Genomic DNA, 27,590 nt, shown 5'->3' on the forward strand with positions numbered 1-27,590 from the left:
CGCTCTGAAGTGACCGTCCGCTCCCAGGAGGCCTGCAGCTTCCAAGGGCGGTTGGCCCGCCACGGGGACTCACCCCGCAGCGCGTCCGGCTCCAAACGGAGCAGAGGAAACACCATGTCCTCAATGACTTATCCTTGACTGACACCATTTTTTTTCCCCCTCAGCGGGGCTCTTCTTGTTATGTGGTTCCTGCAATATCCTCTCCTCCCACACATTTTTTTCCCCCCCTGTCAAAAAAGTTTCTATTTTCTTCCTTGAAATCTTTTTCCTGGTCTTTTTTTTTTTTTTTTTTTTAATCTCGCTTTCCAGCCTTCCTTTAATGAGGTCAAAGACTACAGACAGACCTATAGATTTTGGCTTCATCTGAGGACACGGAATTCAAACATCCAGGTTGTTTTTTTTTTTTTTTTTTTTTTTTTGGTGGGGGGTGGTAAATGTTGAATAAGCTGCAGCACAGGAATGGAGGAGAGAAAGCGCTATCTCTCGAGGGTTGACCATGCGCCAGTGACCGTGCTAGCTGCTTTTACAGACCTACCGCGTGGGCTCCTCACGGCATCTCTGCAGAGCAGACCGGTCCAGACTGTTACCCCTTTTCACAGGTGGAGAAACCGAGGCTTAAAGAGATCAAGAGGCTGCCCACACTTACACAGCTGCTAAGGGACAAGGTCAGAATTCAAACCCAGTTATTCCCAAAGCCAGCGCCCGGGTCCTGTCTACTGTACCGTGCTGCATTCTAGACCCTGACACTTCTTGGTCAGAAAGCTTCGACTTTCCCTCTTTAACTGAGAAGGAAGCGGAGACCCCAGGGCTTTGGGGACTTGCCGTGGTGGGTCCAACTGGCTTCATTCTTTCCTTCACCAACAGGAACTTTGTGTTCTTCCTGTCATGGGTATTGTCGTGTCCCTGAGGGTTTCTCAGCCTCCTGATGACCCCGGCGTGGCATACCCAAAGCCTCAGTTTCCTCCTCTGCAAAATGGAGGCAATAATGGTATCTACCTCATAGGAATCGATGAGAAACATTTGGCCCAGCATATGACTCATAATAAACATTTAATTATTATTTCCTGTGAGTATTGTGGCTGCTGCTGCATTATCATCATTATGACTGGTGCTCAAGATGAAAGTCAATAACAGTATGCCCCATTCGTGTATTTAACAAATAGCCACTGAGTGCCTAACTGTGCCAAACACTCTTCTGTGAGCCAGGGACAAGGTAGTGAGGTCTCGATCATCCTGGAGCTTCCATCCCGGTCATGGGGGAGAACCAACACATAAAACACAGGGCAATTTCTGGCAGTGAAAAGCACTGAAAGAACCAAAACAAGAAATGAGACTTAGTAACTGGGGCTTGAGGTGGGGAGGGCTGCTTTGACATGGGGGTCAGGAAGAACACTTCAAGAAATACGTCGGAGCCAAGCCCTGAATGATGAGAAGGGGCCAGTCAAGCAAAGACAAAGGTAAGGAAGGCATTCCAGGCAGAGGGAAGAGTCACTGCAAGGTCCAGAAATGGGAATGAGCTCAGCACGTCAACCATGCTTGTCCGTTTCCAGAACGTTCCTACACGGGGTAAGAAAGAGTGGTATTTATAGCGGTTACAAGTACAGACAGATGCTGGAGCCCATGCTGCCTGGTTTTATATCCAGACTGTGACCTTGGGAAAGTCACCCAACCTCGCTACATCCCAATTTCCCGGTTTTCAAATTGGGGAAAACAATAGTGAATATGAAATTAGTTAGACGTGAAGACACTTTTCACAGTTCTTGTCACATAATAAGCAGTCAATGAGGGAAGCTTCTTGACATGATGATTATGAATCCTTCGTTAAAATGTACACAGCCCTCGAACAGTTCTTGGAAATAGTAAGTCAACAGGTGTTAGCTGTTGGTGGTGATGCCCAGCACCTGCTGGGGTGTCACCGTGTATCCAGAATGAGTAGGTCACTCTGGTACCCTTCTACCTAGATCAAGTATAGAAGAAACACTTGGCATATCATTTTACCATTTCATTTTAAAATGCACCAATATAATCTCCATGGTCAGGTTGACTTCTGTTTTATCAACATGTGTTTATCAACATACCCATTCCGTACTGAATGGAAACTATGCTTTAAAAAAAAAAAATAGAAGAAAGGAAAAACAGAATCACAAAAATCAGGGCGTGTATTGGAAACTGATCACTTATTTGCCAAGTGATTTAACTACTGTTTCCTCAGCAGTGACTTACACAGTGTGGTACAAAATTCCTCTATTTTCTTCATCATTTCCTGAGGACATTCATTCCCCTCAGGAGGTGAGGTGCTGTGAAAGGGTGAGTTCAGATTCGGCCTCCATGGAACTTGGGTTGATTTCAATGGTTTCCCATCAATGTTTTTCTGGCTTCGATGTTATTACCTATGGGTTCTTGGCCCTGGCGACACCATAATTCATGGCTGACATGGTTTTGTTCCCATGCCATCAGAAAGTGCAAATTCTCCCCCTTCAACCATCAACAACTGGGTTTTATGAGCCCAACCCAAGAGAATTCCTGGTGGGGCCCACCGTGGTACAGGTCTGTTGTAGCAGGAGACCCTGGTGGTGTTTCTCTGCGTGGGGGAACTTCCCCAGGGGTGGAGCCACCAGGCCTGGGCATCAGCGCTTCTTGGACAGCCCCCCATTCCAACCGTGTGGCCCTTCAGAGAGAAACTGATTTTACAGATTCTCTATTTAGGACATCAAGATAGGTTGCCATGGAAAAATGACATCTTCCAATTAAAAACACAGAGAGGTCACAAGTTTCCCAGAACAACTAGGGCACAGATCCTAAAAGGAAAGAAATGAAACATTTAAAAAAAAAAAAAAGTCAAACAACCCTCCAGAGCTGCGTCAGCCTGTAACTTTCCAAACCTGAATGAAATGCCTTGTGTGGACACAGCATGCCGAGTGGACAGTGTAAATTCACCCCAGTAGATGTCGATTTGGGCTGGCAAGGGCTCAGCAGGCAGAAGTTCAGGGATGCTCAGGGAATATCGACCTAGGACAATTATCCATGTAGATGAGCCTTCTCAGCACTGGGGCAGTGGGTGGTACATGGAAGGGAAGGGCGAGCAATCAGGAAGCTGTTAGTTGCAGAATGGTCTTAACACTCTCTGCCAATTTCCCTTATTTGTGTACTCTGTGCATGTATTGCGAACACCCACAACATGAGTTGTACTTATTTCTGTCTCCCCACACTGGACTAGGGGTTGCTCCAGGACAGGCACGGTGTTGTGTTTATTACCTCCATATCGCTAGTGCTTAACATATTGTTTGGCACATATAATGTGCACAGTACATCCTGGTTGAGTGAATGACGACGATGACGCTGATAGTGTTATGCCCAGAATTCGTGATCCCCAAAGACCACCAGGGAGCCGAGTCCGATGCAAAAGCAAAAGAGCCTTTATTCGAGCTAGCTCGAGCTCAATCCCCTACCTGCACCGACGCAACGGTGAGATACCTGGGGAGAGAGAGCGAGTTTCAAAAGCACAAAGGTTTTATTGGGGTCTAGGGGCAGTTGGTGAGGTAATGGCTGTGGCCTCAGCCGATTGGCTGGGGAAGGGTCGTGGCCTCAGCCGATTGGCTGGGGAAGGGTCAGAGTCCTGTTACAAAGATGCCCAGGCTTGTTTTGATTGGGAAGTTTGAACGGGTGAGTGGGAGGTTACTCAAGGGGAGGAGGTGTGGTCAAGGTGAAGGACACAGAACAAGATGGAGTCGGCCGGCGTAGTCCCGCCCTTCCAATAGCTGCAGTCCACCGAGTGCCCTGGGCATTGGGACATTATTAATCTTCTTTTACAGTAAAGAAACTGCATCTCAAGGAGGTACATTAACCCACATACATTCACACTGCTAATAAGTGACAGTGATGGCAACATGACACTCTCTGACTCCAAAGCTGAGGAGTAAGCGAATCCTCATGGGGCTGATTTTCTTTCACTCAGAGGTTGCTGAACCCACATGTGGTTTGAGGGGCCCTTTGCCCTGGCTCCTCTCCCCCTTTGCTGACCGCTTGTTGGCACTTTCAAGTCCCCAGTAATTCCTGAACTAGACTAAGCAAGAAAAGGAAAAACTCTGCACTTCAGTCTGGCTGCTTGACCAAGGCTCGTGCGGAAAAAGAGAAGCCCACATGGCAGGGGGTGAGGATGTGGGATTCCTGGTTCTTTTCCCTCCCCTCTTCTGCCCATGCCTGGTCAGTGTTCCCCAAGTGGGGAGTGGAATCACACTCCCGGGATGCCAGCTGCCACAGATAGGAAATCAGCTGTGCTCTACGCTCCTTATCACTGGGGAGGTAGGCGTCCTGAGTGTGGACTGGGTTTAGAATGGAATGCCATCTAAAAGTTCTTAACGATGAGCTGAATGGAGTGGGTTCTCATTTACCCAATACCTCCCTGTCACACAAACCCATGGGCACCGTGTGCATAGAGCATTATGTGGATAGCACCCCTGAGGTCTGTGTAAGAATGTTTTTGATGTTATCTTTCAACTTTCAAGTATATTTGGCATAATACATTATCAGCAGGTGTAAAAGGGCTTTTACCCACATAATTTCATTGCACCCTGTGAGGTAGGTACTACTGTTACCCTCCTGTAGAGATAACAGGACTAAGTTTTGAGGGATGAGTCACTTTTGCTCTATCAGCCCTATCCGAAGTATTGTCCACAGACGGCAAGTAGCGACATGAGCTAGAAGCTTGTTGGAAATGCAGATGCTAGGGTCCTAAATCCCCGACCTCCTGGATCAGGGTGGTTGGGCCCAGGAATCTGTTTCAACAGCTCTCCAGGTGGTTGTTGTACATGATGGAGTTTCAGCAGCGCTGCCCCCGGACACAGAATAAGTGATAGTCTCTCCCACCCTGAGTCAGGCCATGCTGCAGGTACCAGGAAAGGTAGAGAACAAGCCAAAACCTTTAGTACAAATCACAGGGCAACTTCTATTTGTTGAGAGAATGTGAACTAGCCATTTTGCTTCTGTGAAGTTCAGTTGTTCCATAAAACAGGCATACTGTTTACTGGGAAGGGGTGAAGATCAAATGCAATATTGTGTATGAAAGTACCTTGCAAGTTGTTAAATAGTAAACACTATAAACTTTTGTTCTTTACTATTGGTTTGTAACCATAGTAATTTTATTATTAGTATTATTGTTGTTGTTGTTGTTATATTTTACACATAGAAAACCCAGGCACTAGTGGGTAAACTGAGATTTAAAATTTGTACTAATTCCCAGTAGGTTTCCATTATGTAATCCTATTCTGTAAATATAAAATTATTTTCACAGAAGAGAAAACAAAGGCACATTGAGGGAACCCAAGCTGATAAACAATGACAACAACCATCGCGATAATTACTTGTGTAAGGAGAGGTGCCATTCTGTCTACCCGCAGGGATAAACTTGACAGTGGAAAGACGATGGGAGTCAGCTCAGTACCTGCATCAGCATCCGGGCTTCCCACTTGCGGGTGATTTGATCTCAGACAAGTCTCTTCACCTCGAAAAGCCTTGTTCTTTCCATGCAAACTTGAAATTATAATAATAACTACATGAGAATAATACTGATCTGTTGGATGTGAGGCTGAGATAAGAGGAGGTCTGTGAAAATGCTCGGCAAGCTGCAGCTTACCGTTCAAGTGTTAATTGCGCTGGTCGCTATTGTTGTTTACACTAAGAGAGACTAAATGGCGCTGAAGAGAGAAAACAACGTCTCATAGAGGAATCTTGGAGGCCTGGTAGGAGGAAGGCTGGGAAAGGAGAAAAACAAGAAAAAAGGAGGGGGAAAAAAAAAGGTGTTTTTTTTTTTTTTTTTAAAAACTCTCTCGACCCTGGTCAGCAAAGAAAGAGAGGTCTCTTGGTTGGGAGGAGGATGAAAAAGCCCCCAGAGCCCGAGAGGACCACGCAGTCACCCAGGAGCTGATGGTCCTAGTGGCTCAGACCATCAGAAATGGGCCTGCCAGAGACCAAGGGTGTCCAGCTCGGGGCTTGTCACATGCCTGGCTCAACTGTTCGGGATTCGCATTCACAATGGCCTCAGATGTAGACTTTGGACGCCACTTCCAAATGAGTATGCGTAGGCACAGAGATACTGACAGAATGAGAGATGTGGGTCATGCAGCCTCACGCGGGTGTCTCATCACCAGGCTGGGCCTCTCTGTGGTGCACTAAGAATTCATTTTTTTATAAATCCTTTGGTCACATTGCAAATCTCCCATTATATTTTTTTTATAAAAATGTTTGATTTGTTAATTATAAAATGTTTACGATATTCCGGAATCTTCATGAATGTTCGGGCCTGCTTTCACTTTTCACTCTATCCGGAGCCCCTGAGAGATGCCAGTCAAGATCGGCAAATCTAGAAATCCGGCTCCTCTGTGGGACGTAGCTGGAAACTCTGGCACGTGGACATAGATGTATTTGTGTGTTACCTGCGTTGTCCTGTGATAACTGTGTTTGTGCAATACTTTAAAATGTACATGAACAAAAAAATAAATAAATAAAATAAATAAATAAATAATAAAATGTACATGAACTTCATGTACATTCTTACTGCTTCACAACCACCTTGTAAGTAAAGCAATTTTATCCTCATCACTCGTATTCTCCATCGCAATGTCACACACTACCCCTAATCGAATGGGATAAAACAACCAAATGTACTTCGTTCACGAACCTTCCACCTGCCCTGGGGAGGGACAGCTCAGCTCTGCTCCACTCAGCATGGGCTGTTGTGGCTCCAAGTTCGGGAACTAGAATCACCTGGAGCCTTGCTCACTGGTCCGTATGTCTGGGGCTCTGGCCAAGGATATCCAAACCGAGAGCTGGGACAACAGGAGCTCCTCCATTTCTCTATCTCATGTGGTCAGTTACTGATTGTAGTAGAAGATACGGAACTTCTAAGATAGCTAAGATAGTAGAAGATACGGAACTTCTAAGATAGCTAAGATAGGCCGCTTACGCGAGAGGTGCTCAGCAAATGACAGCTACTTGTTTTTGAAAGCACCTCTCCGGAGAAAAAACTCTGTAAAGTTATTGTTACACTTGGCAGAAAGTCAAAGAGAAGACTTTCGGTATGGTCAGATATCTGAGGATCTGAGTGGTATTTGCTTGTAGGGGATGTCACCAAAATAGCTCACTCATTTTCTGCTTTTGAGTAGGGGCACTTCTCAGGGTTTGATTGCAGAAAATGGAAATAGACATGGACACTGAGCTGGTCACCTCAAATGCCCTATCAAGAACTTCTAACTCCCAAAACACATCTTTGGAGAAACAGGCCCTACGTATACTCACATGCCTGTGCCTGTGTGATTTTTGTTTCTTAATGAGCTTGCTTTCCAACTCTTGCTGGGGTTTTTAACCTCATGGTAGGTCACCCACCCACGTGACCCAAGATCTAACTGCCCGGAATGAGGTGGCAAAAAGTCAAGTGGCTTGGTAAAGAGCATAAAATGAGAAAGCTGCTCTCAGAGGCCTTATCTCCCCTCTGCTTTCAAAGCCGGACACACTTTAATTGGGTTTATGTATCTCAAAGTGCACACAGTTGTGGCAAAGTCTAACAGACAGGGCTATAACGTACAAGTCCACAAAGGATGCTTGTCTCTCTCAGATTTTTAAGCGCCGTGACTAATCAGGAGGAGGGCTGGATGCGTGCAAGTTCTTTTAGGATGCTGACCTATCCTTTTGCGAATGCAGAAAATGCCATTCATTTTCACATAATGAGAAGGGATCCTCTTTGAAGTCTAATGCCTCAACCTTCTGACCATAGTCTATCTGTTGATCTTCAACTGTGCACCAGTGCTGAATTCCTTGTGGATCTGCTGGTAAAAGTGGCTCCAGTATGTTTTCTCTGAGAAAGAAACATTCAAAGCCTTATTTAGGAGGTAGGAACTAGGCTGCCTTTCTCCTTCTGAGTTTCCTTTCAAAAACAGGGAGTTTAGGCTCTTGGCTGTTCGACTGACCCCGGAGGCATGGTGACGACGATGGTGACGATGGTGGTGATGGATAGTTAGCACTTACACAGCACTTACTATGTGTCAGACACAGTTTTGTACATATTCCCTCAGTTCATCTTTGGAATAATACTATGATGTCGGTACTATTTTCCCGGTTTTGCAGGTGAGAAACTTGGAGCCCAGGGTAATTTGCCCAAGGGGGACACAGCTAACAAGCGGTGGGGTTAAAATTCAAGGCAAAGCAGTTTGGCTACAGAATCCACACTCACCAAGGACCGAAGCATGGCCAACTGTTGCATTTAGGGTGTGGAAGCAAGAAAAAAAAAAAAAAAGTGTTTGCAGAGCTCCCATGGGGCGGTGAGTCATGGAGCACTACCTTCTCTGTGGATGTGTGGGTGCACACGTGACCCAGTTGGCCAATCAGAGTGCTTTATCTAGGGGCTTCACTCACTGATCCAGGGTGGGCTATGTGATCAAGCGGGACCAATCGGAATTCCTAAAAATGCGTGGCTTCTGGGAGGAACGGTCTCTCTACTGAGATCAAGAGTGCTAGGAGAGGGGCAGCCAGGTGGCTCAGTCGGTGAAGTGGGTTAAGTGTCCGACTTTTGATTTCGGCTCAGGTCATGATCTCATGGTTCATGAGTTAGAGCCCCCGCGTTGGGCTCCAGTGCAGAGCCTGCTTGGGATGCCCTCTCTCCTTCTCTCTCTGCACCTCCCCTGCTCATGCACTCTCTCTCTCTCTCAAAATAAATAAATAAATAACTTAAAAAAAAAAAAAGAATTCTAGGAGGAAACCTGTAAAGTCTTGAGCTGCCAAAGACTGTCTTATGAGGGACAATCATTCCTGAGACTAAAGTCACCACGGTGAAAACCTGAACTGGGGGTTGGGTGGAGAGTGGTGGAACTCGTAACATTACTTGACTCAGGTGGGTGGGAATGCCAGCCCCCCTCTCCCTTCTACCTCTGCTCCCCCACCTTCCAGTCACCTGGGCCAATACATATCCACTTTTGCGAAAGCAGGTTTGAACAGGGTGTCTGTCACTTTGCAATAAAGGACTACCAGGATCTTCACCAAAAACATTTAAGGGAGCATAGTGAACACGGCAGAGCTAGGATGACCAGGCATAACTTAAATGGAAGGAGATTTGTGTCAGTCTGTATTCAGTGACTACAATGTCATAGTGTTTAAAAACAAACAAACAAAGAAACCCCAAATTTGTGGAAGAAAACGTTGAAAAACTGTTTCTAGGTCTGATCAGACTACAGGTTACTGACCTATTGCATCCACCAACATGGATTGGTTTCTGGAGTTCCCCAGGATTATTTCCAAGTGACTTTCCTGGGAGCAAACAGTGCCATTCTGGGCCTGGCTGCTACTCCTCTGGGTATCCCGTCTAAAGCACGGAAGCCCTCAAGACCAACCTCAAGGTCAGAGATAGGAGAAGACTGGCACCTTCTTCTCCCTTCCGGATGGCAGTCCAGGGCCTATGATGCTCCGCCCCAAAGTCCCACAGAGTTTTAAGTTCGACTGCTTGTTCAGTTTCTACTTGCAGCTCCTCTGCCCTTTCTAGAATTCAGAATCTTATGGAGAGTGGACTGGGAGATGAATACGAGTGACAGATATTGAATTATTCTCTCAAATGTCCTCCAATACCAAGATCAATGTTTTTTTTTGTTTTTTGGGTTTTTTTTTTTTTTTTTTGCTAGGTAGTGTTAATTATGCCTCTTTCTTTCTGCCCTTGATTTGGATTGTCCCAAGGGACTTCTAGAACCACCCCTCCCCCCCCCCCCACAAATGGACTTCTTATGGTCAGCTTTATGGTCATTGAACATGCCCAGACTTGCTGGATCTCACGTGTATTGCACATTTAGTTAAGTACAATAAGGTTGAGAGACAGGGATGTAGCATAGAGTGTCTGGAAGACGAAGGTAGAGAGGCCCCTAGAGGGCCCAACAGGGACCGGAAGTGACTTTCCTTACCAAGAGAAGGGGAGATGGAGAATAGAGAGGATAAAAAACAAAATAATTCCCTCCAACAGAAGAGTTCAGTTCTTCCCTGTCCCCCTACTTCTGGCAGCATCAGAACAGATGTCTACTGCCCTCTTGTAACTTTCATAGTGGGTTTGACAGGCATCAGTTACTGCCTGTTAAAGGATATGTATTTTTTGAAGCTAAAAAGAAAAATTCTCATATAAATATAAAGTAAACACATGTCAATGACTTTTTTTTTTATTTAAATTTTTTTTTCAATGTTTATTTATTTTTGGGACAGAGAGAGACAGAGCATGAACGGGGGAGGGGCAGAGAGAGAGGGAGACACAGAATCGGAAACAGGCTCCAGGCTCCGAGCCATCAGCCCAGAGCCCGACGCGGGGCTCGAACTCACGGACCGCGAGATCGTGACCTGGCTGAAGTCGGACGCCCAACCGACTGCGCCACCCAGGCGCCCCTGTCAATGACTTTTTAACTCATTAAAAACTAATAAGATTCAGGGCGCCTGGGTGGCACAGTCGGTTGGGCGTCCAACTTCGGCTCAGGTCATGATCTCGTGGTTCGTGGGTTCAAGCCCCGTGTCAGGCTCTGTGCTGACAGCTGGGAGCCTGGAGTTGGCTTTGCATTCTGTGTCTCCCTCTCTCTGCCCCTTCCCCGCTCCTGCTCTGTCTCTCTCTGTCTCTCAAAGATGAATAAACGTTAAACAAAAAATTAAAAACTAATAAGATGCAACGGGAGAATTAATGGAACATTCAAAAAGTGCACACATATATTGACCATGAAGACTATGAGATGAATTTACAAATAAATTCAGAATTGGTCTCTATCTACAGGGCAACCATCAAGTGCATCTCCAGGAGACATAATTTGGGATTCTCTACACAACAATTATTTGCATTACTATCAGTATTCTACAATTTACAGAGCTTTCAAAGAAACTCAAAGACAATGAAAGGTGGGGATAACCTGGAAGAGTGCCCTAGACAGGACAAGCTGTCATCATTTTTGCCCATTTCCAGTCTTTCACAATTCTTCCTGCCATGCCCAGTTGGTTGGGGGGCCCTAGGAGACAAGAAGCAAGGAAATCATGATTAAGAACCAGTTCTGGGGAAGAAGAGGCACTGTGCAAGTCTGACCAAGTGGGAGTTGGAAAGGAATCTCTATGCTTCCCAGATTAAGTGGATAAATGGCTGTCCCAGTGGATAAATGCTGGGAGATCTTCATGGAAGCCAATTTATAAAGGAATTAAGTTTCAGTAGCTCTAAGTAAGGTGAATGAATTTTGTAATAGTGAATCACCCAGTAGCTTTCTAAGATGGTAGAAAGGATCAGTTAGATCTGAGGTTTCCACACTGTTTGACAGAGCCTTAGAACTCCATGTAGGGGCCCTGAGGTCATGATTGGGACAAGGAGATGGCCAAAGAAAGATCAGGACCCCTCATTCCTTCTACTAATGCAGCTCACCTTCATCTATTTTATATATTTGAACGATGCATAAGACTTCATTTGAATAAAGGATTTAAAAAATAAGTTGAGAAGGGGCGCTCAGTCGGCTGAGCATCCGACTTCTGCTCAGGTCATGATCTAGCGGTCTGTGGATTCGAACCCCGCGTCGGGCTCTGTGCTGACAGCTCGGAGCCTGGAGTCTGCTTTGGATTCTGTGTCTCCCTCTCTCTCTGCCCCTCCCCTGCTTACATTCTGTCTGTCTCTCTCTCTCAAAAATAAATAAAGATTAAAAAAATTTTTTGAAAAAAAAATAAGAAACAGTGAAATTTATGTGAAAATAACTAAAGAGTTGGGCAATGGGTTGATACTTTATAAATACTTTATATATGATACTTTATATATATATATATATATATATATGACACTTTATAAAATACTTTATTTCAGGAGATTGTATGTTACATTATAATATTTTGTGTTTATATTGAATAATATGAAACAAACAAGAACTGCTTGCTGGATCGTCCCTGTCTGCTGGGATGCCTAGGCTCAGGGCTAGGACCTTGTTTGTCATACTTACAATGAATCTTCTCTAACTCTCCTTACACTCACACTGTTATAAACCAACAAAAAGCAGTTTGTTAATAAGGCTAACACCCAAAGTAAATAACCATCCTCTCCCTCTCTTACAAATTCACAATCAACCTGGGCACCTGGGTGGCTCAGTCGGTTAAGGGTCTGACTTCGGCTCAGGTCATGATCTCACGGTTTATGAGTTTGAGCCCCACGTCGGGCTCTGTGCTGAAAGCTCAGAGCCTGGAACCTGCTTCGGATTCTGTGTCTCCCTCTCTCTCTGCCCCTCCTCTGCTTGCTCTCAAAAATAAATAAACATTTAAAAAATTTTTTTTAAAAACAAAGTTACAGTCAACCACCTTTCCTACTGGCCCTTGTTCATCCTCACCACACCCTACCTGGAAAATTAGGTCCTTGGCATTAATCTCTAAACTTCTACCAGAATAAGTTCTAATCACAGAGATAATGGAATCCTATTTGCTTTTCTCATGATTTCCCACGTCCCACGCCTCAGTGAGGAAGCCTATTTATAGATAGACAAATTTATAAATCCCACACTAAAGACAAAAACAAAAAACAAGCTTTGCACATCAACAACTTCTTCATCCTGTATCCTTTTTTTTAAGTTGATTTATTTATTTTTGAAAGGGAGAGAGAGAAAGAGCATGTATGTGAGCAGGGGAGGGGCAGAAAGAAAGGGAGAGTGAATCCCAAGCCGGCTCTGCACTGTCAGCTCAGAGCCCCATGTGGGGCTCTATCTCACGAACTGTAAGATCATGACCCGAGCTGAAATCAAGAGTCGGACGCTTAACCGACTAAGCCACCCAGGTGCTCCTTGACCATAAATATCTTTAAGTTTATTTATTTTGAGGGGGGGGGGAGTGAGTGAGCAGGGGCTGACAGAGAGAGAGAGAGAGAGAGGGAGGGAGAGAGAATCCCAAGAGAGCTTCCCATCGTCAGCTCAAAGCCCGACTCGGGGCCTGAACTCCCGAACCGCAAGATCATGACCTGAGCCAAAATCAAGACTCTGACACTCAACTGACTAAGCCACTCAGGCATCCCCCTTCATTCTGTATCTCGGACCCAGAAATTTACTGCATCCTCCCCCAGACATCTGGGCCTTTTGGTCCTTATATGTCATACTCCCTCCCACCAGGTGGCCTTGACAGTCTACTCCATCTGGAAAGGGTGGTCTTGCAACACCCTTTGTTGAATTAATGCCTATTCATCCTTTAGACCTCAGCTGAACAGTCTTCCCTGACTTTGATTGGGTCAAAACCCCCCTATTATATGCTGTCATAAAACCAAGTACTTCAACTTACCACATAGGACAGTCATAATTTTACTCTTATTTTGAAAACTGTTTGATAATTCTTCCCCTTCCCTGAAATGTAAGTTTGATGAAGGCAGAGAACATATAATTTTACCCACATTTCTATCCCCAGCACTCAACATAGCAGGGGCTCAATACATATTTGCTGAATGAATCCATCAATATGACCATGTTTTCAAAATAAGAATTAGACCTTGCATGGTCTGGTGAGTCCCTTACGTCCTTCAGACCTTCACTCAAAGCAAGTCCTTAGTGAGGTCTTCTCCAGTCATCTGAACTGAAGTTTGCATCCTCACCAGCCCTTAACCCCTGCCGCTCTACTCCGCGCATGCGGGCACACGTGCCCACACGAACACACACACGCATACACACGCACACACTTCCTAACCTCTTGGTTTAATTTCCTCCTTCGAAATTTATCCATATCTAACAGAGCATAGGATCCATTTATTTATTTTGTTTGTCTCTCCCAGCCACCAAGATGAAAAGCTCCACAAAAGCAAAGATTTCTATTTTTACATGCATGTCTGGCACGTGGTAGGTGCCCAATAAATATTGGCTGGACAAATGAATAACTTCTTTTTTTTAATGCTTATTCTTTTATTTTGGGAGAGAGTGATAGCACGAGCGGGGGAGAGGCAGAGAGAGAGGGAGAAAGAGAATCCCAGGCAGGCTCCACGCTGTCAGGGCAGAGCCTGATGTGGGGCTCGAACTCACAAACCGTGAGATCATGACCTGAGCTGAAATCAAGAGTCAGACGCTTAACCAACTGAGCCACCCAGGTGCCCCACAAATGAATAACTCTTTAAAGTGCTAAGAGGACAGAATATTTAAAATCTGAATTGCACCGGTAAATCTAGTTGAGGCCACCACAGTGATGTCCCTGGTCTCCCTAAGGCCACCTTTGCCCCCCTTCACACTTTTCACGACACAGAAACTGCAGAAATCTTATTTCAAAGTAAGTAGGATGATTACTCTGCTGCTCAAAACTCTCCAGAGACTGTTTATCACACTTGCAACAAAATCCACAGTGCTTACTTACAAGGCCAGTGGGACTGGCCCCTGGCTCCCTCTTTGACCCCATTTTCAACCCCTCTCCCCCATCTCTGCTCTGCCCACCCCACCAACCTCCTAGCTGCCCCTTCAGTACCCCACAGTTTTTCCAACCTCACACACACACACTCTCTCTCTCTCTCTCTCTCCTAGAGATCTGCATCTCTTTGTCTCTGTGTGTCTCATCACTTCCTCTGGAAGCTTTCTTAACACTGTCTAAAATAGGGGTGCCTGGATGGCTCAGTCAGTCGGGCATCGGGCTCTTGATTTAGGCTCAGGTTGTCATCTCATGGTTCGTGACATTGAGCCCCGCATCAGGCTCTGCTCTGACATCACAAAGCCTGCTTGGGATTCTCGCTCTCCCTGTCTCTCTGCCCCTCCCTCCTTGTCTCTCAAAAATAAATAAACAGACTCAAAAACCCACTGTCTAAAATAGCCACATCCTCCCCCATCATCTGCTGCAATATATTTTCTACAATTGTTAATTATCTGTCCTTCACCACTAGAATGCAAGTTCCATGAGGAAAGGATTTTTTTCTTTACTTATCCAATCCTTAGTACCTAGAGTAATGCCTAGGCGCTCAGTAAATCCGTGTTAGTTGAATAAATGGTTGTCTACCCTGTATAGTCTCCATATCCATCAAACTAAACAGTAGAGGGAGCAGGAAAATTCAGATTCAGTCTGTTGTATCAGATACATCAGTGAGCCACGCTCTCGACACCGATGTAGCTCCCCACAATTATGGCATGAGTTTGCATGCAGGGAAGCCAGGAGGAGTTGGATGGGGAGGCTTTGTGATGCATTCACAGAACATAATGTGGACAGACAGGGCAAAGGAGAGGATGAACAATGCAGGTAGGAATGAAGGGATGGTCTCCTCGAAGGACTCTAACCTACAGCAAAAGCAGAGCCACTAAGGGTTCTGGTGGCAGAGCAGCAGAGGTATAAATTCTTCTTATGTCTGCAAGGAATAGAGCACAGCTTCAGTGCCCTGAGGACAGAGAGAAAGGAGCCATCGGGTGGCCAGGGGAGCAGTGTGGAGGCAGTCCAGGGCTGCGATGGGGCATTCTCATGGAAAACACTTCCCCCCAGTGGCAATGATGAGACGTCTCCCAAGGGGCTTCTGGGCAGTGGACACACGCAATGTGGCTAGAGAGAAAAAAAATCCTTGCCCCTCAAAAGACACTTGGTGACCCCTGCAACCCCCAAATAACTGCTGAGTATGATAGACGGCTTTGATAGAAGCTGAGATAACTGAGGCTTTGATAGAACTGAGTAATATGAAAATGGAGGAAACAAGTCAGCAAATTAGGATATAAGTGGATAAAAAGAACCCATGTGGCTCCTGAGGTGTAGGGGACATTTTTGCAGCTGTTCTCCAAGGAATTGCACCGTCCCATATTATAGCACATGCTCTGAATTATGAAAATTGACGAGCAGATTGAACCTCTTGTCCATAACCAAGGCTCGGAATTTGTTGTCAATTCACTTACTATGGTGTTAAGACATTGTTCATTTGGAATTACGTATCAAGATTTTTAAAATGTTTTGTGCTCTTTGACCCAGAAATTCCACTATGGGTCTCTACCCTGAGGAGATCATCTGAAATACAGGGAGAAAGAAAAGTTGGGTGCACGGAGATGTTTATAAACATTATTTATGATAGGGAAAGTTTTCCAGGTTCATAAGGAAGTAGTCACATTTTTTATTACGTAAAAATAGTGGAGAAATGATGCATGAACTCCTACAACCTGAGAATGAGGAAAACCTTTGTAGTTATGGCTTAAATCCGGAATCAACAAAAAGAAATACCGATAAATTCGGGAAGACCCAAAGGAAAAACCATTGTTTTGCATGGCGAAACAGCACTATATGTATTGGAAGAGGGAAAGCACTGAGTTCAATAGAGAATTAGGCCAAAGACATGAACAAACAAAACTCATAGAAGGAAATAAAAAATGGCCTTTAAAATACTAAAATTGCTCAAGCACATTCATAATTACGGCAATGCGAAATAATAGCACAGCAAGATACCATTTGTCCCCTATCAGATTGGCAAAAATCTACAAGTTTGATAACACATTCTGATGACGAGCCTATGGGGAACTAATTTTCCCCTCATTGCCTTTAGGAATGCAATGGCATTGCCCCTCTGGAGGGGGGTTGGCAACATCAAGCTAAATGGCAGATGCACTGACCCTTGGGCTTGGCGGTCCTAGTTCTCGGAATCTGTCTCAAAGATTCAGTGACGTGAAAACAGATGCAAAATAGCATACCCACGAAGTCATTACTGGTGGCCTTATTTGAAATTAAAGGATTGAAATCAACCTGAATCTCCATCACCCAGGGATTGATTAAATAAAGTATGGTAGGGGCACCTGGGTGGCTCAGTTGGTTAAGCAGCGGACTTCGACTCAGGTCATGATCTCACAGTTGGTGAGTTCGAGCCCCGCGTAGGGCTCTGTGCTGACAGCTCAGAGCCTGGAGCCTGCTTCAGATTCTGTTTCCCTCTCTCTCTGCCCCTCCCCCACTCTCTCTCTCTCTGTCTCTCTCTCTCTCCCCCTTTCAAAAATAAATAAACATTATTTTAAAAAAATTTTTAAAAACTATGGTAAGCCCACCCAGTGGAGTGCATGCAGCTGTGAAAATGATGGGGAAGAGTTCTAGCAGTTTCGCGGAGGGATCTTCAGGATATCCTGTTAAGTGAAAACAGAAAGAGGCAGAAAAATGCAAATGATGTGCTATTGTTGGGTTAAAGAGAGGTGAGGGTATAAATACAAATGCGTTTTTACATATACATATTTTTTTTTGTATTTGTAAAAAAAGAAACACGGGAAGCATAAATCGAAATCTTACAAAAATATTTGCTATAGGATGAGAAGGAACATGGTGAAGAGACAGGAAGGAAGCAGGATTCATCTGCATAACCTTTGGCCATTCATTGACTCGCTGTACATTTGCTCTACAAGCGTGGTGTGATTTCGTCAAGGACAAAATTTTAAAATAAGTAAGCATAACACCAACAAAAAACTTTCCGAGGAATCTAAATCTTTTAGTTACACCCTATTGTTAGAAGTGATAATTAGCACTGTCATTTTGAAGCTAGCTTTTGTTTTCTAAGATAGTTTTATAATGTAAGATTTATACTGCAAGATAGTATAAAAGACATAAAAGTGAAAAATGAAAGATATTAGGTAAAAATCCTATATAGTTAAACTTGAACTACACATATTAGTGTAAACCTAGACATTCAGGGGCTCCTGGGTGGCTCAGTCCGGTAACAGTCTGACTTTGACTCAGGTCACGATCTCACGGTTCGTGGGTTGGAGCCACGCGTTGGGTTCTGTGCTGACAACTCAGAGCCTGGAGCCTGCTTTGGATTCTGTGTGTGTCTCTCTCTGTCCCTCTCTGCTCATGCTTGCTCTCTCTCAAAATAAATAAATAAACAGTAAAAAAAAAAAAATACCTTAGACATTTAATGATGTACATACGCATGCCACACTCTTTTGTTTTTTAAGAATTTAAAGCTCTATCTTTGCTCTGTCCACTGGAAAGCCCTGGGCTCAACACCAGCCCCTGTAATGAACATCTTCAGTGCCCAGATTTGGTTTCTAAATATCATTCACCACTGAAGGGGATTGGAGGGGTGCCTGGGCAGCTCAGGCGGTTGAGCATCTAACTCTTGATTTCTGCTCAGGTCATGATCTCAGGGTCATGGGATCAAGCAGTGAAGCTCTCAAAGGTTGTGGTGTATTGTCTAGGGGACACAGAAGCCAGTTTGAAGAGGCTCTCATAAGCCAAAGTCCAGACAATCTGTGTGCCACAAAAAAAAATAGATTGAAACACACTATTAAAACAAAATAAAATGAAACAAAACCAAAAAATCATTGTATTAATAATGGTATTGAAAATGAGAAAGCCTCACACTCAGTTCTCAGAAAAACATCTAAATTTGTCACCATTCAAAATACCCATTATACTGGCCTCTTACTCTAAATACTGATAATTAAATGGGTAGAGTTAAACATTTATTTTCCTTTCCTGTAGGAACTATATTTTAGGTTGTACTGGACTGTATTTTCCAGAGGTGGCCACAGGGTCTCCCATCCCACAAGCTCTTCTGCAACATGACTATTGCACTTTCCCATCACAAGGTGGGTCTGGGGGCACCTGGGTGGCTCAGTCAGTCAAGCATCCAACGCTTGGTTTGGGCTCAGGCCATGATCTCAGTTCATAAGATCAAGCCTTGCATTGAGCTCTGCGCTGACAGTGTGGAGCCTGTTTAGGATTCTCTTGCTCCCTCTGTCTCTCTGTCTCTCTGTCTGTCTCTCTCAAAAAAAAAAAAAAAAAAAAAGTGTCTGCTTCCCCTCCCCTTGAACCTGGGCAGGTTTGGGTGCCCAAAGGTGATGCTTTGTAGTCTGAGGATAAGTCACAAAAGGCAGCTGGGCTTCTGCCATGTCTGCTGGAACATTAATTCGGAAGTCCTGACCATCTCAGTAAAACAGTTCAGATTCCCTGAGGCCACCATGCTGTGAGGAAGCCCAAGCCACAGAGATGGTCCAGATGTACAAACTCTGGTTAACAGTCCCAGCTGAGCTCAGCGTTCAAGTCATTCTGGGCCCCGAGAAACTTGGGAGGGAAGGAGTTCCTGAATCAATCATGCATCCAATAGCTGAGTAATCCACACCTTCCCGTCTCCTCACTTGAGGCCCAGACATCACAGAAAAGAGACACGCCACCCCACTGTGCCCTGTCTGAATTCCTTTGCCCACAGAATCCACAAACATAATAAAATTCTTGTTTTACGCCACTGTCTGGGGTGGTTTGCTACATACCCATATTAACCGGAATGCAGGCTCACTAAATAGCTCTAGCTAATAAGGGGAAGCTCTACTTTACAGAAGAATTCCCATTAATAAATTAGAAATAAATAGAATCTCAATAGAATTCCAGTGACTAAATTAGAGGAATTACTAGAACAAGAAATTGACATTTTGTAACTCTCGATGAGATATTTGATTTAGGGGCTGTTCAGCCGTGGAGGCTAAAATCATTACAGTAAAGATTGAGGGAGAACTAGATATTTGTAGGATGCTAGAACATCTCCCCCATTGATTACTTGTTGGTCTAAAGGAGGGGCGGGGGGGGGGGGAATGTACAATTCTAAAATGGACAGATCAAGCTGTTGCTACCTAAGCTCACTGATCAGTTAAATTTATCTTTAATTTTTTTTAGATTAAAGATCAAAAGATCTTTAATTAGATTAAAGATCTTTAGATTAAAGATCGACACTTTTGGTCGAACAATTTTCTATTATGTACCTGCTGATACAATATGAGACATGGTCCTCTACGAAGTATTTTTACCAAGAATATGATTAAGACCCAACTTTTCATTTAAATGCAAGGATAAGGAGAAAATGTTTAATGACACTTCCAGAAAGCAATCCAGAAGGTAGAAAAGTCTAATGGAAAACTGACCCAATTTCCCCATCAAGTCAATGGAATAGAAAAATATTGGGACCAGGCAGGGGATTCTAGGTTAAAAGGGACTACTCAAAAGCCATAACCACAAAATGCAATGCGTGGGTGGACCTTGTTTGGATTTAGGTTTGAGCAAACAGTAAAAAGACATTGTGGGGCTATTGGGAACTTTAATATTGACCAGGTATTAGAAGATATTAAGGAATAAATGTTCATTTTGTTAGCAATGATTTTGATTTTGACATCCTTTAAAAAAAATTTTTTTTTAAGTTTATTTATTTTTGAGACAGAGAGAGGCAGATCATGAACAGGGGAGGGTCAGGGAGAGGGAGACACAGAATCCGAAACAGGCTCCAGGCTCTGAGCTGACAGCACAGAGCCCAACGCAGGGCTCAAACTCACAGACCGTGAGATCATGACCTGAGCCAAGTCTGATGCTCAACCCACTGAGCCACCCAGGCACCCCTGGTTCTAACATTCTTAAAATTAAGTCCTTATTGTTTACAGATGCAAATTGAAGTATTTAGCAATGAAATGTCATTTTGTTTACATTTTTTTAGAAACCTGATAATTATTTTTAAAAATGTAAGCAGCCTAGGGGCACCTGGGTGGCCCAGTTGGTTAAGCGACCAACTTCAGCTCAGGTCATGATCTCGCAGTTTGTGAGTTTGAGCCCCGCGTCTGGGTCTGTGCTGACAGCTCAGAGCCTGGAACCTACTTCAGATTCTAAGTCTCCCCCTGCTCACCCTGCTCACGCTCTGTGTCTCTCTCTCTCTCTCAATAATAAATAAACATTTAAAAAAATTTTTTTTAATGTAAGCAGCCTAGGGGCACCTGGGTGGCTCAGTCAGTTAAGTGTCCGACTTCAGCTCAGGTCACGATCTCATGGTTCATGGGTTCAAGCCCTGCATCGGGCTCAGTGCTGACAGTTCGGAGCCTGGAGCCTGCTTCGGATTCTGTGTCTCCCTCTCTCTCTGCCCCTTCCCTGCTCGCACTCTCCCTCTCTCTCTCTTTCTCAAAAATAAATAAACATTTAAAAAATTCTTTTTAATGTAAGCAGCCTAAGTGTTCAATTATCAGGAAATGTATAGCTCAATTATGGTTCCTTTTCTGGATAGAACAGGTAGTTATTTACAATCAACATTATTGAAAATATAAAAATGAAAAGAGTTTGTAATTTATATTAAGTATGAAGATACACAATTATGGTTTCATAGTGACTTCAATCATACCGGAGTATGTCTGTCTGTCTGAGTGGATAGCGACATCTTATAAACTGAATCAGTTCTACATCATTTCACGTTTTCTTATTGATTAGCCTCAGGAATGGAGACCAATGCCACCATGCACTGTACCAGATACTCTGACGGGACAAAGATCATCTCAAGTATGGCATTCAGCATCACCTTGAAGGAGCTTCTGATCATTTTTTTTAATATTTTAATTTTTTTCAACGTTTATTTATTTTTTGGGACAGAGAGAGACAGAGCATGAACGGGGGAGGGGCAGAGAGAGAGGGAGACACAGAATCGGAAACAGGCTCCAGGCTCTGAGCCATCAGCCCAGAGCCCGACGCGGGGCTCAAACTCACAGACCGCGAGATCGTGACCTGGCTGAAGTCGGACGCTTAATGACTGCGCCACCCAGGCGCCCCGGAGCTTCTGATCATTAATGGGAACCCCAGATCATCTCTTACCCACCTTACGATGTGAAAAGACAGTATTCTTGTGGGCTATCCATTTAAAAAGTTTTCAAAACCAAGGAGAGAAACTGCCAAGGTTGAGAAGAGGGCCACGTTGAGATTCTAAGTCCCGTGAAAGGTAGCGGTGTCTGGCTTTTGTTTTCTTGCCCTGAAGACCTTAATAATGACAGTGCCGGGCAGAGGCTCAGATCCTGGAAGAATGAGAGAAACGCAATCAGGTGAACTCACTCTTCCCCTATCCTCTGGCGCTGGGTTGGTGAGCGTTGCTCCCCTCCTCCCCACGACCCTTCTCATTTCTGCATCTTTCCCCGGAGCGTGCAGGTAAAGCCTGAAATCGAAGAGTTGTTATTCTGGCCAGGAAGCTTCTAGGGGGCCAGTAAGGTAGGCATTTACTTTTAATACATGTTTTCTCAGAGCTCCTGAATTCATACTGCATTGCTTGTCGCCTTCTCTTCTTCCAGGTAAGGTGCTTATCCTGGCTGAAAGAAATACTAAAAAATTAAGAAGAGACCCTTTTGGGAAATTATTGAGGGTGTTGATAAAATGGGCCCACAAGGGTAAGAAGGCATTTACCTAGAGCTGAAATGTTCCTTCAGCAGACAGCAGCTTTTACTGAGTGCCTATCCCATGCCAAGTGCCGTGCCAGGCCCTGGAGACTGCATTCTCTGCCACTGAGCAGAAATATGTCAACAGATGACTTACCATACAACGAGGTAAATAATAGAGATCGGTACACCGTGTCATGGGAACACAAAGCAAAAAGCAACTAGTTCTGCCTGGGTATGTCTGGAAAAGCTTCACGCAGAAAATGACATTTGCCTTGGATGACTAGGGACAGCTCATTTAACTTCCCTGCGCCTTGACTCCTCATCTTTAAAATGGAAATAATAAGACTACTGTTGCGGCATCGTTGTATTCATAGGTCTGTATTTATAGGTCTGACTCTGCTTTTCGTTCATTGATTCATTAGATTCCACTTATGAGTGGAATCATATGGTATTCACCTTTCTCAGGCTGACTCCTTTCGCTTAGCATGATTCGCTCTAGGTCCAACCACGTTGTCTCAAATGGCATGATCTCTCTTTCTTTTTGTGGCCATATAATATTCCATTGTTTATGTACACCACATTTTCCTTAATCATTCATCTATTGACGGACACTTAGGTTGCTTCCAGATTTTGGCCTTGGTAAATAATGCCACAGTAAACCTAGGGGTGCATATATCTTTTCGAAGTAGTGTTTTCCTTTTCTTTGGGGAAGCACCCGGTAGTGGAATTATGGGATCATATGGTACTTCTATTTTTAATATTCTGAGGACCCTCCGTACCGTTTTCCATGGTGGCTGGACCAATTGACACCCCCACCAACAGCGCATGAGGGTTTCTTTTTCTTCACATCCTCGCCAACACTAGTTGTTTATTGTCCTTTTGATTTTAGCCATTAAGGAATGTAACTCTGGAGTGGTGGAGAGAAGGCATTAGAATTAGGTGGGTGCTGGCCTGGGGAAGAAATAGTTGGCTTCAATCATTTGTGCATGGGTTTGCTTTGGTCTGGTCTCTCCTATTATACTCTGAGCTACTGAAGGACAAGGATTTTTTTTTTTTTAATTTTTTTTTTCAACGTTTATTTATTTTTGGGACAGAGAGAGACAGAGCATGAACGGGGGAGGGGCAGAGAGAGAGGGAGACACAGAATCGGAAACAGGCTCCAGGCTCTGAGCCATCAGCCCAGAGCCCGACGCGGGGCTCGAACTCCCGGACCGTGAGATCGTGACCTGGCTGAAGTCGGACGCTTAACCGACTGCGCCACCCAGGCGCCCCAAGGATTTTTTTTTTAACTGCCAGCACCTATATCGTTACCTGCCACAGAGTAGGTGCTCAGCAATTGCATATTGAATAAATTAATAATAAAGGGAATGAAATGAGAGGTTGAAACCCGGAATTAAGGCAGTGGTGGTGCAGAGGGAGCGAAGAGGCCAGATGTGGAAGATAACCCCGCAGCCGAAGCAACAGGACTTGGTGGCCAATGTAGGAGTGGGAAATGAGGGTAATACAGCAGCAATAACGTCACTAGGTCTCTAAGGTAGGCACAGAGTGATTGGCGGGTAGAAGCATTCAGAGAGATTGCCCATGAGGAGACAGACGGGTTTGAAGGTCAGATATAAATTCTTTATAAAGATATAAAACTGGACTGTGAACTGAAAGGTGGCAGGAAAACCACCCACGGAAGAGACTGCAAGCTGTCACCCCATATCTGTCCTTCGTGTCCTCTGTGGTCACAGATTGTTGCATGGACCCACGGTTACCCAACTGAAGACTCCATTTCCCAAACTGCCTTGCGGCTAGGTATGGCTCTGTGACAAGGTTCCAGAACATGAAAAGAGGCCACTCACACAACTCCCAAGTGGGGTCGCTATAAAGCCTGGGCCAGCCCCCACCTGCCTCTCCCAGGCCTGCTGGCTGTAGTGGCCCAGATCTGACAGCTGGAGCTGTGACAGGTTGCCCGGAACGCAAGGTGGAGGCACATCCTGAGGGTGGCAGGGCAATAACACAGAAAGATCTTCAGCCCCTGATGCTGTGGGCCACGACGATAACCCTCGCTAAGAGAGGAAAAGATAAATCTCTGCCTTGACTAAGTCACTGCCATCTCAGCCTTTGTTACAGTAACCAAACCAATGTTCTAATATCCCTCCCCAGCCCAAAGAATCTTCCACACCAGTGCTGCTGCCTGAAACTCCACAACTAAAGATGTATTCCTTTGGATTAAGCGCTGCTCTCCTTTTTCATTCTGAGGAAGAGAAACCTATCCCTTCTGAATTCACATTCAAAGATTTGACCAAAACTTACTTTCTTCAGTGAAATGGGATCCAGAGAGGGAAACTAGTGACATCTAATAAGGGATCAACTCTTTCTTTGGACGATGAAAGTTGGGGGAGGGGGGGAGTAAATATCTCTGGAAATAGTAACCTCCAATTTCTGAAATTTTATAGGTCACAAAGAGAGGGGCTGGGAGTGCCCAAAGACATCCTTCTCCTGTGATCTAATCCTGTCCAGGCTCTCTCCTGGTAGGGACTGAAGGTACAACGGTACATCTGGACACAAGAGCTCATTGTCAGATCAGTGTGGGAAGACCTCCACAATGGAGGGGTGAGGTAGCTGCAAAAAGGGAGGAGAACCTACTCCGAGTGGACATTTTTAGATAATGGGAGCAATAAATGTCATGGTATAATTTTTAAACTGGTGAGGAAGCCAAAAATTCTCTCCTTTTCTTTTCTTTTTTTTTTTTCCCCTCTTTGCTTTAGCTATATTTGGGTGCCAATTATACACAGAAAAGCCAAGCTCGGTTTTGTAATGTCAGGCTATAGACACATGTGATCTGGCAAAGGGCAATCCCTTTGCAGTTTGGGAACTTGTCATCAGGATTAATGGACCCAGAGCAAAATGTCTAGAGCGATGTTTGGTCCTTCAAAGACCCTGAAACTCACATCCAGCAGGGCTGGGCAACCTCCCAGAGCTGGTCAGGCACATTCCCATGATTCCATATCTCTTGGCAGACTTCCAGGTCTGCTGCTCCCACTTCCCTCCCCCACGCTGCAGAAAAGTTCAGAAAGTGCAGGTTACTCCCACGGGTCACCTGGCAGATGCCCAATCCCTCTGCGGAAGAGGCTGGTTCTGAAATCAGGGAGTGGAATATTCCCTGGAATGATGTATAGGTCTTCTCTTTGCAGTCAGAGGTGGTGATAACCCCCAATGCAGAGATGGCCACCTCTCCTGGGTCAGTGGTAGTGCACTTTCTTCTCGGACCACTCACTTGCTGGGGGCCTTGGACTGACCTTGGTGTGCCTGGGATCATGAAGACCGAAATAGGCATCTGGAAGAAAGGTCAAGACTCTCTCAAAGCCTTGCACATATCCTTGGAGCTATGTGAATAGTGTTTATCTCCTCCACTAGAAGGCAAGAGGGCTGAGTCACATCTAATATCTTCCTGCCACACCAATTATCACAAAGGACTTCAAGTTCTGAAGAGATATGTGCTTTTCAGCTTTGTACCTACCTTCCCTCCCTGCCTTAAGAACTAATGATACTCTTTCCTTTATTAATACCTTAACTTCTGAATTATTTGTGGGGTTTTTTTAGAAGTAGACTTGCCCACACTCCATCCATTCATGCCTACTATGTAGATATAGAGTTGGTGCTGTGCTGTGAACAACTGTTATTTCCAAGCCCAACACTCATGATCGGTTTGGGAGAAAATACCTCATGTGTTCTGGGAAACAATACCCATCCACACCCACTGGTTGGAGGAGATATTAGCCCCCCACTCCCTTAACTGAGGCATGGGCATGGGACCAAGCAAGGCCATCCAGACTACCCCAGGGTCCCAATCCTGGGCTGAAAAAAAAGAGGAATGAAAATTCATTGGAACTAATTCCTCCAGCATAAGTCCCTTGAAATTAACTGCCCATGATGCCCACACAGAGACCTCCAGAACCACCTGGTCTTATCCTTTGCAAGGCCTGGCTCTTCTCTTTTCCTTCAATTCTAAGAGTTCTCTACGTATTCCCAATAAATTTTTGCTTGTGTAATGTTAGCAAAGATACATTTCATGTTTATAACCCAGTGACCCTGACCAAACCACAGGGACATCTGTGATCTTTAAAGCTCCATTGGCCTGCAGAGTGAGCTCAGACACCCTGGCCATCCACGTGTCAAGATCTATGATGAGGTTCTACACACATTTTCTCATTTAACCTCATAAAAAATCCAACAAGTAAAGAAAATGAGGCCCGCAGAGGTTTAGCGCCGTACCACAGGTCATATAGGTAATGAATGGCAATTCTGGGATTTGAACCCATTTACTTCTGAGGCCTCTCAATCTCATTGCCAATGACAATGCTATTCCACTCTCTTGGTCTCCCATGGCCCTCTGACTCTTTTTAATGTTTCATTGTCTACCTTTCGTTCAGTCTGTTATGTGTGTGCCTACTAATCTGTATTATTAAACCATGAGCTCCTTGAGGGCAGGTTTATATTACGATACACTTTTATGTGTCCTAATATGGTACTTTTCGTACTTCTATGCTACATACAGAAATTCCCCTACATTGTTGAATGAGTGAATGAACGAATGAATAATGATTATTGGTTACCACACAGGGTGAATCAGTGTGTGACTGGCCATTGCTGAATTCATATTGAAGTGAGGAAGCAGGAAATGTTGACATGGATTGACATCAACATGTGACCACGAAGGCATTTCTTCTTCCTCAGACTCATCAATTAGTGACTTTCCTGGACCCTAGAAGTTTTTCTTCCTTCAACTCCCTAGACAGCTCCTTTGACACCCGACCTCAGCTACCTTTTCCAGACATCCTTCTCTCTCCCTGCTTCAGGTCTAATAGCTGAGGAGAGGCAGATAGGATGAATCAATCCCCACCAGCTTAGAGAATATCATAATTTCTCTTGATCACCCCAAAACAGAATCTAGATAAGCCAGGACAATAGTCTGGATAGGATGAAGCTCACATTCAACATGAAAATTCCCTGGGTTTCCCAAGCAGGCTGTAGGCTCGGAGCTGTCAGCACAGAGCCTGACGCGGGGCTGGAACTCACAAACCGCGAGATCATGACCTGAGCCGAAGCCGGTCGCTCAACCAACTGAACCACCCAGGTGCCCCAGTAAGAAGAAGTCTTAAAGGAGCCCATGGTCAACTAGGGGAGACCAACCTGTAAACAGGCTATTTCAACATGGGTGTCAAGAGCCAAGGTGAGATGAGTTAGAGGCTACTGGGGAATGGAGGGGAAGGTTGTGAACCTGGCCCCCTTATCTCCTGCTGGGGCTGCCTAGAGAAGGTGTTTTTGACAAGATAGAACTTTCTTCACATAAAGTAGCTCCCTCCAGACTTCTACTTAACTCCATGAAAAGCCTTTTGCCCCCTGCTATCCCAAAGGACTTTACTTACCCAAAGGACTTTACTTCACCATTGTTGGTACTGAATTGTAAGTGACCATAGCACAGCACAGGCCAGTTAAGATGGGACAAGGGGTCAACTG

At 44.7% G+C, this 27,590-nt stretch overlaps 2 long non-coding RNA genes across 2 annotated transcripts; one reads left to right on the plus strand and one right to left on the minus strand.

Annotated features, from left to right (window-relative positions):
• Positions 1 to 12: 12 nt before the first annotated feature.
• On the plus strand, positions 13 to 1,060 carry LOC109503113. Its single transcript, XR_002162013.3, has 3 exons — positions 13 to 390; positions 600 to 665; positions 865 to 1,060. It is a non-coding gene; the product is annotated as an uncharacterized LOC109503113 (long non-coding RNA).
• Positions 1,061 to 10,687: 9,627 nt separating this feature from the next.
• LOC123379370 lies at positions 10,688 to 23,152 on the minus strand. The gene is made up of 3 exons (XR_006583759.1): positions 22,865 to 23,152; positions 21,536 to 21,728; positions 10,688 to 11,009 (listed from the first exon to the last, which is right to left on the minus strand). It is a non-coding gene; the product is annotated as an uncharacterized LOC123379370 (long non-coding RNA).
• Between the last annotated feature and the right edge of the window lie 4,438 nt (positions 23,153 to 27,590).

Source organism: Felis catus, chromosome C1 (assembly GCF_018350175.1).
Source record: "Felis catus isolate Fca126 chromosome C1, F.catus_Fca126_mat1.0, whole genome shotgun sequence".
NCBI lineage: Eukaryota > Metazoa > Chordata > Mammalia > Carnivora > Felidae > Felis > Felis catus.